Here is a 15,127-nt window from a genome sequence, read left to right as displayed (position 1 = left end):
ATTATAACAATTATATTAGATTGTGAAAAAAACAGCCCCCAGTGGGCGGTAGTTAGTGGTTAACACACAAACGGTTCGGTACGGATACATGTACCTTTACACCCCTAGTGTTCAGTGACCTCACCACCCGACAGTGTGTCAACTAAGATTACCGCGGCGCAGACCGACTGACCAGAATTTCCCCGAGAGGATTAACAAAGGAACACTTTGACTTGAAGTATATTCTATAAACGCCTGGTGAAACATGTCGTTACTATTGAAAGACATCACTCAGCGCCGCAGCAGCCTGTCACTGACAATAAGGGGCTGATGGAGTCGGCTTTACACAACGTTACATAGGGCTGGGCGATATGACGATATTATATAAATATCGGGTACAGTTCATTAACGATACACTTTTTAAACGTATCGTGGATATCGTGATGTTTTGCCCAAGAGGCTTGTGTCGCGTCAATCTGGTCCACACGTTGACACTTTTGAACAGCGCCGCCCCACACACACACTACTGCATCAAAAGTGACTACTTATGATAACAAAGGCATTCGTTTTGTGGCATTAACGTTATAATAATAATAATGCAGGACCTGTTCAGAGGTCTCTATATAGTTACACTTTCAATAACATCAGCGTATTTACATAGTGCCGACCGAGGTCGACCTAGATATAGCAAGCTCGTTCATATCTCAGCCCGTGCTGACTCAGTTGTGCCCATTCTGCGGTCTGTTAATAAAGTTTTCAATCAGACAGATGTATGGAAAGGCTTTTATTATAACATCCGTTGCAATAAAATCATTATGCCTCCAGTCGTTTAGTCCTTCTGCGGAGCTAAAAGCTAAACGTCGGCCGCGGCGAGCTGCCATTGTTATTGTCATTGAGCTCTCCAACGGCGGAAGTAAAAAATTAATACGCGCTTTCCGATTGGTGCTAAGAACAGCAGGGCGGGTGCAAGCGATGTGACGTAATTGGCAGACGCGACTGTCAATCAAAATGATTCTGTTTGCCGACTGAATGAATGAGAACGTTATTAAAAGATTGCAGCAGGGGTACAAACAATACAGTACAGCTCAATACAACAACAGTCAACAGCGGACTGGAGGATGCAGACCAGAGAAAGACTTTCGTCTTGTTTACATCAGGGTCCCCCATTTTCAATTCATCATATTTCATATCTAAATCATATAATATCTCATTGCTAAATATATGCAATATATAATCTAATAATCCAATAATCTAAATCTAATATATAATATAAAAATGCTAAATGCATGGGTATTTTATTTTGTCTTTAATGTTAGCTTGCAAACTCAAATACTGTCTTGGTAAGCCTCATAATGAATTTTGGGGAAAAAAAGAAAAACATCGTGATGCGTATCGTGTATCGCCGAAAGGTCAGAAAATATCGTGATATCATATTTAGGCCATATCGCCCAGCCCTAACGTTACATACTAACTGCTGACAATAAGGGGCTGATGGAGTCGGCTTTACACAACGTTACATACCAACTGCTGACAATAAGGGGCTGATGGAGTCGGCTTTACACAACGTTACATACCAACTGCTGACAATAAGGGGCTGATGGAGTCGGCTTTACACAACGTTACATACCAACTGCTGACAATAAGGGGCTGATGGAGTCGGCTTTACACAACGTTACATACTAACTGCCGACAATAAGGGGCTGATGGAGTAGGCTTTACACAACGTTACATACCAACTGCTGACAATAAGGGCTGATGGAGTCGGCGTTACATACCAACTGCCGACAGTGCTTTTGCGTTTTATTATTTCTCATACCATACGTCAAAGCGGCCATTTGGTTAATAGGGCGAGCGATGTACAATATATGGCCCAGGAAAATATGTGGTCGGGGCAGGAAGCGACGGCACCGCTGCCGACTATGCTCAGACATCACCAGGGCTGCCTGTATCCCTTTTGGTTCTTAGTCGACAAAGACTTAGGTCGCTTTCACACAGGGGCTGTTTGGTCCGGACTTTCGGACCAGAATTCGATAGTCCGGTTTTTCGGGTCTGTGTGAATGCGCGTCGAACTCGGTCCGCGGACCAAGCAGGCGAACTCTGGTCCGCCTGAAAACGTAGGTCTCGGTTCGGCTTCAGCGGACCAAACGCGAACCAAATATAGGAAGTGATTATTATTACCACTGCTCGCAGCACTCACTGCAAAACAAGCACACTGCATCTAATCTCTCTATCTATCTATCTATCTATGTCTGTGCATCTTGGGAAGAAGGAAGAAAAAAACGCAGCTTATTATTATTACCGAGGCGCGCGTCTTATTATATTATTAAAACAGCTACTTGTGGGCACTCATAAAAACACCGTGGTCTACAAGTTGTTTAGCGAGAGGATGGTGGTAATGTGCTTCAATAGAACAATGGATCAATGCCATGTCAAAACTCGGCTCCGCTGATCTGGGCTCCGCAGTACACACACGGACACACACGCGCGCACACACAGGATCGCAGCCACACACACATTTCCACTGTCCAATAGACAAGCGCCCTTTTCGACCGCGTGACATTGTTCAGAAGGTCTCGGTCCGCCTCACAGAAACCTGTGTGAAAGCAGGTGAACCAAATGAAGAATGCAACAATGTTGCAACTTCACCCCCAGAACCGCACCGAGTCCTCCAAAACTCTATGTGAAAGCGACCTTAGTTGATTTTCATGTTTTTTTCCTCCTCACATGCTGAATAAAAAAATGCTAATGAGCACATATCTGGTAAGCACCAATATATAAATAAATTAAAATGAGGCCCTTCTGCATTATAACAAAATAAAATGAAATATATAAAGTGAAACTAAAACATGTCAGATTTGTTGATTAAATCAACAAACCAACAAACTTTGAAGACAGATATTCATATAGAGTATATGTCTGTGGTAGAGTATGCCAAGCGGAAAAGGTGGGCCTGCATATATATATAATGCCAACTACTGCATAGTATGCAGAGCCTGGTCCGGTATGGCCGGCTGGAACCAGTGAGCCCTGCCTACTAGCTAATCCTAAGTAGCTGGGACTACAGCAGGTGGACTGGTGGTGGAAGGAGACACACACAAAGCTGCTTTTAACAGGCTTGACAACCCTGGCCCAGTTACATAAGGTAAGCACTAGGCAGGGACAGAGAGGAAATGAACCATGATCGATGGTGGGAGGGTCTCTAGAGCAGCGGGGGTGACCTTAATCTGGGGCTTGTTTCGGTCCCAGTCACAGCTTGTACAGGTGATAGTAAGTAAGCGTGTGGTAATGGGAGCTGTCGGTCATCCTCTAGACAGTGTAGACTGACTCCAGAGAGGAGGAGAGAAGCCGGACAGTCGGTCCTTTTGTCTGCCGTTGGAAATAATGACAGACGTCCTCTCTCTCTCTCTCGACAATCAACAAGTGGGACGGCATGGGAGGAAAGGAGCACACACACATTCTTCTGAACCACAAGGCCACATGTGAAAGATCGCGCTGTACTGCATTCCCCCGGGGACATCTTGCCTTCAGCCGTTAAAAAAAAAACGTTCTGAAAAGCGTGTGTGCCAGCCGGCTCAAAACAACAACATTCGAATTTCTAATTTAAAACCCTACAGGAGACTCTTCTGAAAAAAGGAACAACTTTATACCGCGAGCGGCACGCATCGACCCGACACCTAACCTCGACTGCCCCCGCTTCCGGTCAAGCACAGTGACGTGGGGGGGGGGGGGGGAACGCCAGGCGACCCTGATACAATAAATCACTCCCGCAGGACACCTGCAAAAAGCAGATCACTAACTACCAAGACACGCCTTTGCACCCTCTCCTAAACTGAAAGTACCCACTTTGTCTGTGCCATTTGTTTTTTAAACTGTAGATGATCATAAATTAGATCCCTCTGTCCGAGATTCCGTTTCACTGAATGAAACCCTTTCATCAGATGAAACTCTTTACACAACAACAACAACACCACAGAGGACAAAATGTTCAGAGTAAGGGGTGGATACCAGGGGGAGGAGGAGAATGAATAAAAAGAGGAACGATGAAAAATTCATTGCATTCGCTGTGGAAAAGAACAGCATTGCCACATGACTCCAGAGAGAGAGAGAGAGAGAGAGAGAGAGGCGGGGGGAGACGCCAAGTACAAGTGAGGGAAAAGAAAGAACATTCAAAGTTGGGAGCGTCTCTCCCGCCTCCAAAGCGCTGCACGCGTGTGTGTACATGCATGTTCAATGACTACGCGGCGTGTAGTTGTTTTGGCCACAGGTGTGAGAACAGCAGACAGAGCGCCAAGTGTGGATCGGGAGAAGTGTGTGTGGGGGCGTTCTACATGGGCATGCACGAGTGCGCCACTGGGAGAAGAAAGGCTCTCATTGTACGGCAGGAGGGTACAGGATGTACAGGCAGTCAGAGCGGGCACGGAGATGAGCTGCAACCCACCCTGCGCACGTGGAAATGTGGGGAAATTGACCCAGTTTCTTTAAGCGTGTTACGCAACATCTGGCGTGGGGGGGCTCCTAACGAGCGCTCGGCTGACAGACCCCTCCTCCAGGGCGTCTGCGTTGCTCTACTCCAACCCCCCCCCCCCCCCCCCCCTCTCTCTCTCTCCCCCTCTCCTCCCCCCCTGCCTCTCCAGCCAAGTTACCCCCCGACCCCAATGATCTCCACCAGAGCACCTCCTTCTTCCCTCCTCCCATCTAGCTCGATTCCTTCCCAACTCTTACGTTGCCTAATTAATCTCCGGTTCTGATTAAGTAATAATCCTCCGTAACTGATAAGACATTCTTGACACCGTTATCGGCGTTCCGTGGAATCACTTGGCCCCGTTCAAGGTGAATTCGAGAACAAAGTTAGATCTCGTAAAAAAAATAAAGATAGATTTCCAAGAAGAGGAGATTGGGAACTGAAAACTAATTTCCAAGATAACGGGCAAGATGATTATGCATTTGGGGGGAAACGGGCACAATTATTAATTTGGGAGATTTATCTGTGCCTATAGGTGGCTGAGAGCCTGAGACTACTAACCTCCCCTCCCACTCCTCTCCCAACACACTTAACCTTTGAAGATGGGGTCTAGAGCAGAGAACGGCACGCAAGACAGTTCATTTAACAGACAGCTGCTCCTCAGACAGCAGTGACTGTGAGAACAGGGTCAGGAGTTGAACGTAAATTCAATAACCCTGTAGGTTTGACTTTTAACTGCATCAGCAGCATGGTGGCGGACGTGTGGATAGATGGGAGAGGCACGCCGGCTGACTGCCTGTATATATATATATTCATTAATTCGTCAGAAAACAGGGGTTGGAAAATAAATTAAATAATCTCGAAGTAGGGCTGAGCCCGAACGTTCCGACCTTCGTTCGTTGCGTTGGCATTTAAATCTTAAAGGGGACATGTACTGCTATTCCTAGCACTATTTGGGCAACTTTACACAATTCCTGTTCCCTCCCCAAGTGCTCCCTCCCTCTCTCTCTCTCCCTCCAGAGTATGCAGAGGTGTCGGGTTTCAATCTGCCTTGCAGTATGAGGAAGTGGGCGGGCATTAGCTACAACCACAGAGCCAATCACATCACTGTCTTCTACCCAGAGCCTGAATGACGTGACTCAGGCCTTCAAATCAGGATGGACTAATTTACTGGAGCAGGAAATTATCTGAGCTGAATCAGAGCAATCCGCCAATATGGTATTTAGAGACTAAAACACATTGATACTAACTCTATTACTATAATACAATGCTAGAGACTGAAAAATGACATTTATAGTACATGTCCCTTTAATTAATGGGTTCGAACCTCCGCTTTTTTTTATAAAAATTTCATTTTTTATTTATTTGACACGAAAATGAATCAGAATATCACAGTACCATGTTGCGTTTACAATAATTCGAAAGTCACGTGCGGACACAGACACAACAACACAGTCTAGTCGATGAGGAGGAGTCACCTCACCATCATACATTATCAGGAAATGAATCAAGCATGCAAAAAAGAGCGAGTTGAGTGACTCACTCGTCTCATTTCATAATACAACTTTTCCGACTGGACGTCACGTTTGGATTAAACCAAGTGTATGCAGTGATGCTGAACTTTCCCAGCGGACCACAAGTTACTTAACGTTACACAGGTATAGGGCTGGGCGACGATATTATATAAATATCGGGTACAGTTCATTAACGATACACTTTTTTAACGTATCGTGGATATCGTGATGTTTTGCCCAAGAGGATTGTGTCGCGTCAATCTGGTCCACCCCGTTCAAACTTTTGAACAACGCCGCTCCCACACACACACTACTGCATCAAAGTTAGTACGTATGATTAACAAAGGCATTCGTTTTGTGGCATCAACATTATATAGTTACACGTTATATAGTTACACATCAGCGTATTTACCCAAACATAGCAACGTCCAATGACGACATAGATAGCAAGCGTTACTGTTCATATCTCAGTCCGTGCCGAGTTGTGCGTGCCCATTCTGCGGTCTGTTAATAAAGTTTTCAATCAGACAGATGTATGGAAAGGCTTTTATTATAACATTTGTTGCAGTAAAATCATTATGCCTCGTTGTCATGCTGCGGTGCGCTAGTAATCACTCGTCGGCTGCGGTGAGCTGTTGTTGTCGTTGAGCTGAGCTCTCGTTAAAATCAAGGAGGGCATTCAGGAAGTAAAAAAATAATAGCGCTGCTTGCCGATTGGTGCTAAGAACAGCAGGGCGGGTACAAGCAGTGTGACGTAATTGGCAGACTCGACTGTCAATCAAAATTATTCTTTTGCCGGCTGAATGATTGAACGAATGAACGTTATTAACGATTGCAGAATGGGTACAATACAGTACAGCTCAATACAACAACAGTGGACTGACTGGAGGATGAAGACCAGAAAAAGACTTTCGGCTTTTTTACATAAGGGTCCTCCATTTTCAATTCATCAAAACATTTAGAGACATACAAATATACAGTAGTTTCATAAAAATGCTAAAATCCTATTTATTGATTGATTGATTGATTGATTTAAAACTTTATTAACATATTGCAGAATGGGTACAGTACAGCTCAATACATACAATTGTTAAGGGGATGCAGACCAGCGAAAGACTTTCGTCTTGTTTACATCAGGGTCCCCCATTTTCGATTCATCATATTTCATATCTAAATTATATAATATCTCATTGCTAAATATATGCAATATATAATCTAATAATCCAATAATCTAAATCTAATATATAATATAAAAATGCTAAATGCATGGGTATTTTATTTTGTCTTTAATGTTAGCTTGCAAACTCAAATACTGTCTTGGTAAGCCTCATAATGAATTGTTTGGGGAAAAAAAGAAAAACATTGTGATGCGTATCGTGTATCGCCGAAAGGTCAGAAAATATCGTGATATCATATTTAGGCCATATCGCCCAGCCCTACACAGGTATGTTATGCACGTTAATTAAGCTATGCCGAGCGCAGCCCTTTAGCTGGCTAACGTTAAGATAGCAGGAGCCGTCGGCCAAAAATATGTTGTTTCAACAAATGGATTACCATCTAAGTTATTGAAGCCTCCCGTGACCAGTAAGGTACTACTCTTAATAACCGCAGCAATATGTGCTGCCTTATATGCGCACTATGTGCCTAAAGTCAAGACTAGACTGTACTGAACCAGAAAGTATGTAGGAGCAAATTTCCGCACGATTAAAAACCATGGTTCGAACTAGTTAAAAAAAATGGCGAATGTTAGAATCACAAAAACAGGCTTCGGGGACAGCTCTATCCCGAAGTGGATTCTCCAATAGATGGTGGATACATACCATCACAGCCTGAGGATAGAGGGGCGTTGTTGAGAGTAAAGTCTGCATTTAAAAAGAGCCTATTTAGACAACTCAATCGCTTAACAGGATCAGAATGCACAATCACATTCAATAAACACACAGATTGAGTTGTATCTATGGCAACTGGAGAAAGTGTGCACACAATGATTGCACATCCAAATCCTTGTCTGTCTGCTCTTAAATAGCTGACCAATTAAAAAAAACAGATGTTTCCTTTCCTTTTCAGATTGTGAATTAGTCCCACGGCCGGGAAAGAGAATAGCTCTGTGGAAACAACACTCCTGTCTAAAGGCCTCTACATGCTACAGCAACTTCAAAGCAACTGCAACACAACATCGGCGCGATTTCAGCGCGGTTGTTTTAGAGGGTCTTGTAGACTGTGTTGCTTGGACGTTGCGTACATGTCCCCAGAATCTAATCTGAACAACCGTTGCGTTGATATTGCGTAGCAGTGATTGGTTGGTTAGCGAATGGGGGCGGGGCTGTCATAGAATAATATTAGTCCCGCAGAGAATAATATCCTCCATTGTTGAAGCCAGCGTTGACGCTAAATAATCAGCGTCACATAGCTCGCCTTTTTCTGAAAACCAAAGCACATATTGTTCCATAGCATACGCCTTCAGTTGATCATGACAAATCCTCTTACCTTGACGATTAAAAAGCCTCCATAATTTAGTAAATAAAGATGTAGCCAGCCAGCTAGCATTGGGTCTATTCAAAATGCTATCCACATTAGCTACATTAGCTAACCAAGTAAATACAATGAGGTAACGTTAAATACAACGTTTGCTAGTCGAAATGACTGGACACACACAGGGACAAGTTAAACATCAATCAAGTAATTTATTCCAATAGGTAGTTTGAGCTGCATGTGAGCCGAGGTCCTCTCCATTGGAAACTAATGATGTTACGGTAACGTTAGCTCGAAAAGCACAGAAAGTCAAGCTGCTAGCAACAGACACTATAACACTTCCGGTCGGGGGTTTTCAAAATAAAAGAGCGACGTCTAAAATCACCGGAAATACGTTTATTTTGTACATTATCCAAAGTTAACACGAACCTAAACTAACTTTAGATTAGTTTAGGTTCGTGTAACGTTAGATATTGTAAAAAATAAACGTATTTACGGTGCTTTTAGACTCGCTCTTTTATTTTGAAACCCCCCGCCCGGAAGTAAAAATTATACTTATTTTTCTGCTTTTATCAATGGGTTGGTTGAGAAGGGAAGCGTCATCTATCTAGGGAACCTAGCTACATACGGGGTACAATGTTACATAGGCTGCGCGTTGATTTTGCAGAAGCATAAAGGTAGAGTGTCTGCAACACCGTTGCTTTGTCGATGTTGTGTCGAAGTTGCTTTGAATTTGCTGTAGCATGCAGAGGCCTTAACACAGAGTTGTACATCAAACAGCAGTGGAGGCGGGAGGCTCAGACTTAAGCCTGCTTTGGTAGTAGTACACTTGGTGCATAACTAACTAAGCACCGCCAAATCACACTGTAGCGTGGTCACGGGACAAGCGGCGGAAGCCACGACGAGAATGAGGAAGGAACGAGGAGCCAGATTGAGCCGGTGATGAAACACAACTGACCACACATGTGTATCGAGATGTAGCCTCGACAGAAAGTCAGAGATGTCGAGGTGTGTGGATCGCAGACAGATGGACCTCCAATCAGGCAACATAGAAAGAGGGGAATGGAGGAGGAGAAGAGGGGGGAGGGACAAAAGAGAGAAAGGACGAGCGAGAGGCCGTTCACTAGTACTTTGTCACAGAGGAGTTTTGAATGTTCTCCAACTGTACATTTCCATTTGAATGGTCAAGTACAAAAGGTGCTGGGTACACGCTGGACAATCAAGAGCAGCCAGGACCCCCCTAGTGGTGGGAAGATGTATGGACACGTGAAGCTCTTTTTTTTCCCCAACAGGGATGTGGTCACAGAGCTGGGAGATGACAAACAACATTCACTAGAAATAATAAAATAAAAATCAGGGTTGAGTGTCTTAAACACATAAACCGTGACCCCCCCAAAAAAACTGATCCTAGTATTACAGCATGTGAACTTATCCATCTTTGTCTTGTCTAGAACTCCCGCATTATGTTAACTAGTCTATTATTTATGGTGAAAAGGGACCGTTGAACTGATAAATTGGCGGCATTTTGAAAGAAGAAAAAAACATCACTATGCAACCAATGAGCAGTTATGGTCAGACAGTAATACCAAAGAAATAAAAGCGCCTACAAAAGCGGATATTACATTCCTATGAGTTAACTGGAAATGCGATAAGATGGCCCCGTTTTGTAAAGGCACTACATACAATACGGCCATTGTACTTTTATATTAGACAACAACCGAGACGCATTTTGACCAAGCAGGGTCCTTTTCCAGGTTCAGTAATAACCAGGTATTTATTATCCGGGGAACAAGGGGCATTTGAGGATAACGCATGGTCCTTGGCAGCCGGATTTCCCAGCGTGTAAACCCGACAGTGGGTCAAATGCCGCCCGTGGTTTAACAGTTAAGCCGGGTGTCGTTGAACGGCAAGTCTGCGGTGAGATACAATTACAATTTACACCCTCGCCTAAAAAAACCACCACCGTGCCATGTCAACATTGTATCTAGGCCAAACGCTCCCCCCCATCCTCCTCCTCCAACTCTAGACAATCAATACAACGCACGATCGATAATGCCGCGGACTGCGCAGATGTGCAAAACAATGCATAATTGGAGAGTCATATTATTTCAATACGCCGTATTTGTTGTCGCACGGTTGATTCAATGTACCAAACACACACAGCTGCAAAAGGACAGCGTGTCCCTAAATGCCAGGCTGTGCCAACAACCCACCCAGACTGAGGAGGGCACCACGCCTGGTGGAGGAGAGGAGGGTGGAACCAACTTCCCACCAGTAGGAGGAGGACAGCCGAAAACCTGACACTTCTTTAATCAATATCCCCCAAAAAAAAAAAAAAAAAAATACCGTCTTCTATTATCTTAATAAATAATAGTCCTAAATAATAACCCGTCCGTCTTTACTACTACTATGCACTCAAGAGTTGGACCTGTATCCTGCCGACCTATATGAATTGAAAATGGGGGACCCTGATGGAAACAAGACAAACGTCTTTCTCAGGTCTGCATCCCATTAACAATTGTATGTATTGAGCCGTACTGTATTGTATCCATTCTGCAATCTGTTAAATAAAATTTGTATTCATTCATTCACCTGTCGACGTACAGAACGTGGAACAGAGTCGCTTTGGATAAAAGCGTCCATCTAAAAATAAATGACTCAATGTAAATTAAGTAATGGAGGCGCCTCCACGAAGACGGTCCCCGTCGTTACAAGCAGCTCGGCCTCCAGCCGACGGACGGTACAGTCTCTAGCGGTAGAAACTAAAGCCACGGGGACGAGAACCGGCTGCCTGAATACTTTCGCCTGTGATTAAAACCTGACTTCTACACCAGACAATGGCTCGACTAGTACGCCGCCATGCCGCGGCAGCACGCTGAGCTGAAACGGAAAGAACTGGTGCCGCTACATGGAGCTAGTAGCCTGTTGGCGCAAACTGCCCGCGTCCTGAAAGAGGGGGCGCGCGCTACATCAGGATTCAGGAAGCTACTAGTAATAATGTTTATGTATAAAGCGCTTTTCAAGAAGAACCCAACGACGCCGTGACACACATGAGCAAAACAAATGAACAGAGAAACAAAGAAGAACCACGCAGGGAATAAGCAACAGTATGAATACGCAGGAGGACATAGTAGCAGGGAGTTAGCCTGTTAAGCTAAAACACGGGGACTTGTCTGCACTTCACGCGTTATATCCAAAAAAAGCCCAACAATTATGACCTTGCGGCGCATTTGGCGAGAAAAGAAGGAGTAGAAGCTATAAACCCACACAGACCACGCAAGTGCAGCTTGGTCGAGTTATTCAAATGATATAATCAGTAGCTAGCCTAGCTAGCGTTAGTGTCACTGTAATGTTGGAGTTTGTCCACCATCAGCATCCATGTTAAAAGGAAAACTCCCAACATTTTGGGAAATTTGCCATCTACCCTGGAGTTAGACAAGAAGATGCATACCTTTTTCTTCTCCGTGCATGCAGTAGGAGTAGGAAGACGTTTGGAACTAGGCTAATGGAGGAACCTACTTCCAGTGACTGACGCTAAGCTAGGCTAACGGTGCGTGTCTTCCTACTCCTACTGCATGCACAGAGAAGAAGAAAAAAAGGTATGCATCTTCTTGTCTAACTCCAGGGTAAATGGCAAATAAGCTAATTTCCCAAAATGTTGGGAGCTTTCCTTTAACCTTCTGTCGTGTGACTCGTGTGGCACTGGTGGCAGTGAAAGGGTTAATCCGGCGGGTGACATTGCGCGCCACCAGCAGCACTTCTTCTAGAATCTAGACCTTTCTTCTAGCTCTTCTCTTCGCATCCATGTCCTCCTGACTGTATATAGCATGTAGTAACACAAGAGGCGTTTACACTGGAACATGCCTCGAATATATATTATACCAAACAACAATGCAGTCAGACACCACGAAGGTCAAGCCTGGGCAGCCCGTTGTTGCCTGCTGTGAAATACATAATGATGACCGCCTCTTCTCCACCATCATCTCAATCACTTTCCCCCTTATATATATATAAATATATATATTATATGTTTTATAAAAGCATCTTACGTACCTGAGGCGTTTTACAACAGACGATATTAGACATTTTAATGCGATTCAGTTGGTTTTTGGTGGTGGCGGGGCACGGCAAAAAATGCGACGCAGTGGACACACACGACGACACTGTTGTTGGCACGGATCGATACGGTTAACGGGTCCCTCTTCCTCTCTTCTTCTTCCTCTCTCTTCTTTCTCTGAGAAACGCGTGTCTTTCTTTCTTGCTTTCCCCCACTCCGGACTGGACTTGCTTGCAGTGACTGTGACTGACTGTCTGGCAGGAGGAGGAGGAGAGAGAAGAGCTTTCAATGAGGAGCTGGAGCGGTGCGTCACCGGTTACGTCGTGGAGGGGGAGGGGGCCGCGCTTAACCCTTTCACTGCCACACTACCGAAGGTTAACCCTTTACTATCACACACTGATTGATTGATTGATTGATTGATTGATTGAAAACTTTATTAACAGATTGCAGAATGGGTACAATACAGTACGGCTCAATACACACAATTGTTAAGGGGATGCAGACCAGAGAAAGACTTTCGTCTTGTTTACACTGGTTGAAGAAACATGGCTTGGTTTCAAAACCAAATTCTCAACAATACTAAACGACATGGCCCCCCTAAGAACCACCAGGGTAAAAAATCGCGCTGAGCCGTGGATGCACTCCGAAATACTGGCCGCTATGAAAACCAGAGACAAAAAATGCTCTGAGTTTCGTAAAAGTCAGTCAAAGCTTACTAAAAGCACGAGCAGTGAACTCCAAGCCCACGTGACTGAACTCAAACTAGAAAGAAACAGACTAAGAAACGACGTAAACTCCATGATCAAAACTGCAAAAAAGAATTTCATCAATGACAAAACTGAGGAAAACAAAAACAAACCACGTGAACTTTGGAAATTACTCAATAATCAACTAGGATGCAGTAAAAAACTTAAAACCAGATTCTCAAACATAAACATAAAAACGGACAACACGCTCATCACAGACAAGCTGGATGTAGCCAATTACTTAAACATTTTCTTCACAAACATAGCCACAACACTGGTAAACAAACTACCCTCCCACTCAGGGCTTTATGGGGTAGAACACATAGTAGCTTACAAAAACCTAGGGGTCCGCAAGGACGACTTCAAGCTGGAAATGGTAACAACAGATGAGGTACTCAATAAACTGAGCGCCCTCCAACCTAACAAGGCCACTGGCCATGACAACATCCCCTCCAAATTCCTCAGAGACTCAGCAGCCGCCATCACCCCAATCATCACACACATAATAAACCTCTCCATAAAACAGGGACACGTCCCCAAGGACTTCAAAATTGCGAGGGTGACCCCTCTGCACAAAAAGGGCAGCAAATTAGACCCAGGCAACTACCGCCCTGTTTCTATTCTCACCTCCATCTCGAAAGTCATGGAAAAAATAGTCTACGAACAGGTCGAAAAGTACCTAGCGGAAAAAAATCTAATCTACGAATTCCAATCTGGCTTCAGAACATCCCACTCCACTGACACATGCCTTCTCTATTTGAATGACCACATCAAACAAGAGGTGGACGCGGGCAAATACTGCGGCATGGTCATGCTGGACCTACAAAAGGCCTTTGACACGGTCAATCACTCCATTCTGATTGACAAGCTAAAAGCAATTGGTTTTGATAGTCTATCAGTGAGCTGGATGCAATCCTACCTTGAGGGGAGGGAACAGATGGTGGAGGTAAACGGTACCCTATCCCCCCCCTCACAGTGAGCTGTGGTGTTCCACAAGGAAGCATACTAGGACCGCTACTGTTCCTAATTTATGCAAATGACATGTCGTCAGCTTGTGACTGCAACTCGTTCCTGTTTGCGGACGACTCAGCCCTGCTGGTCTCTGACAAGAACAAGTTACAGGTTGAAAAAATCCTCAGCTCGGAACTAGGCAGAATCTGCATATGGCTCGCTGATAACAAACTATCATTACACATGGGCAAAACAGAGTCCATTCTCTTCGGTTCAAATAACAAACTCAGCAAGACCGACGGCTTCTCAGTTACAGTGGGTGACAATATTGTCACAAGGAAAGATGAAATTACCTACCTGGGTTCCATCCTAGAGGCTAATCTCTCCTGTGACAAAATGGCATCCAATGTAATAAAAAAAGTCAACCAACGAACTCGATTCTTGTACCGGATATCCTCTCTGGTAAACAAGAATACCCTGAAGACTCTGGCAGGAGCACTCATTCAGGGGTACTACGACTATGCTTGCACCTCATGGTACCAAAGCACCTCAAAGGCGGTAAAAACAAAATTACAAACATCTCAAAACAAACTGGTCAGACTACTGCTTGACCTTACTCCTAGAACCCACCTCACCCCTGCCCACTTTGACAACCTAGGATGGCTTAGAGTAGACGACAGAGTACAGCAACTTGCAATGGGCCTGGTCTACAAGATACACTACACGACCAAGGTACCCATGTACATGTCAAAATACTTCCCAAAGGTTAGTGAATACCACGATCACAACACCAGAGGGAGCTCCACAAATCATGTTAAACCCAGATTCGGCTCAAATAAGGGACTAAACACGTTTCGCAATTATGCCACATCAATGTGGAACGCCCTACCCAAAGCTGTAAAGGAATGTGGATCACTACCCACTTTCAAAACCTCTCTCAAGGGAC

At 44.5% G+C, this 15,127-nt stretch overlaps 1 protein-coding gene across 1 annotated transcript in view; it reads right to left on the bottom strand.

The window, feature by feature from the left end:
• The window catches only part of ivns1abpa (influenza virus NS1A binding protein a), a 48,670-nt gene extending 35,939 nt beyond the window's left edge, over positions 1-12,731 (bottom strand). The window contains exon 1 of the mRNA XM_084309283.1: positions 12,481-12,731. The gene's annotated coding sequence lies outside the window, so the exon portion shown is untranslated. The remainder of the gene's footprint in view (positions 1-12,480) is intronic.
• Positions 12,732-15,127: the final 2,396 nt, after the last annotated feature.

The sequence above is a fragment of the Notolepis coatsorum genome, assembly GCF_963971535.1.
Source record: "Notolepis coatsorum genome assembly, chromosome: 2".
NCBI classification, from domain to species: Eukaryota; Metazoa; Chordata; class Actinopteri; order Aulopiformes; family Paralepididae; genus Notolepis; species Notolepis coatsorum.
The sequence above is the reverse complement of the archived record's forward strand: the minus strand, read 5'-3'. Positions and strand labels throughout refer to the sequence as shown.